Source organism: Myotis davidii, unplaced genomic scaffold, assembly GCF_000327345.1.
Source record: "Myotis davidii unplaced genomic scaffold, ASM32734v1 scaffold741, whole genome shotgun sequence".
In the NCBI taxonomy this organism is placed as follows: Eukaryota; Metazoa; Chordata; class Mammalia; order Chiroptera; family Vespertilionidae; genus Myotis; species Myotis davidii.
In genome coordinates, this window is record NW_006291250.1 from 40,127 (window position 1) to 41,529 (window position 1,403).

Sequence of the window (1,403 nt, forward strand, 5' to 3'; positions counted from 1 at the left end):
GAGTTAAGTTCATATTTAAATTAATGTTGTTGAAGTTAATAAACATTAGCCTTAGATAGATGTGAGTAGAAAATGAACTCACCTTGGGATGGTTGGTTTGTTCGTGTATTTGTTTGTTTTTACAGATCCATAATATAGCATATTCTCAAGGACCAAGAGAACTTGTAAAATGTAAGAGTGGAGGTTTACTTTAGCACCTATTCTTCCAGTGCTACCTGCAGTGTTGGTTCACTGCACAGTATACTGAGGTTCTGAATGCTCTAGAGCAGTGATGGCGAACCTTTAGAGCTCGGCGTGTCAGCATTTCGAACAACCCTAACTTAACTCTGGTGCCGGTCACATATAGAAATGTTTTGATATTTGCAACCATAGTAAAACAAAGACGTATATTTTTGATATTTATTTTATATATTTAAATGCCATTTAACAAAGAAAAATCAACCAAAAAAATGAGTTCGCGTGTCACCTCTGACATGCGTGTCATAGGTTCGCCATCACTGGACTAGACGAAGCCCCTGGCAAATAGCAGAGGACGCCACGGGTCCTTGGGCATCCCGTGCGGTACAGGCTGGAGTTGCACCAGCGCTCAGTTGGGGCGGGTGGGCAGCCCAGGGAGAACAGCACGATGGGGGCCCATGTGAGGCTGGTGAGGCCCTTGGCCAACGTGGAAGGCCTCTCACGGGCCCCCGGCCTATGCAGACCCCGGACTTTCCTCTGAGACCAAACCAGGTCGCCTACCAGCTGGTCAGAGCCACTGTGGTTGACCGCCGGCGACTCCACCTAGCTGGCGCCCACCTACAGGGAAACGAATACAGAGCTGTCTGCGACAAAGTCATTTCCAAGCCACCCACGTCCACGGCGAAGAGAAACGGGAAGAGCTGTCGGTGCTCATTGGATTCCAACAGGGGAGTCATTGTAGCCTTCCTATGGAGCAGCAGGCTTCACGGGTTATTGTCTTGCTTATGTAGCAATAACCTGCTCATTACTCCACAGGGAAAGCTCTCTGGCGTCTCAGGAATGGGCCTGGCTGGGGGCACAAGGGCTGGTGGGAGGACACATCGTGCGGAGGCCTGGGTCTGACTTCATGCTGGGCCTGCCTGCTGTGCAAGTCCAGCCTGGCTCTGGGCATGGGTCTCTGGGGAGCCGGGCTTGCTGCCTTGGGAGGCTTGGAGCTCCACCCTGGACTGTAACTCTTTTCTACTCCTGTGCTGTATTGAAGTGGGGGGACTGGACTGTGTCACAAATAAATCATTTTCTTGTTAAATTAAAAATAAAATCCTTCACACAGTGCCTGGAACGGAGGAAATGTGAAATGGACAAGATTCATTTCCCCTGAACCTCAGTCCCCTCCTCTGCAAAATGGGGTCACAATCGCCCTGCACTCTTGGGGTCGGGGTGCTTGT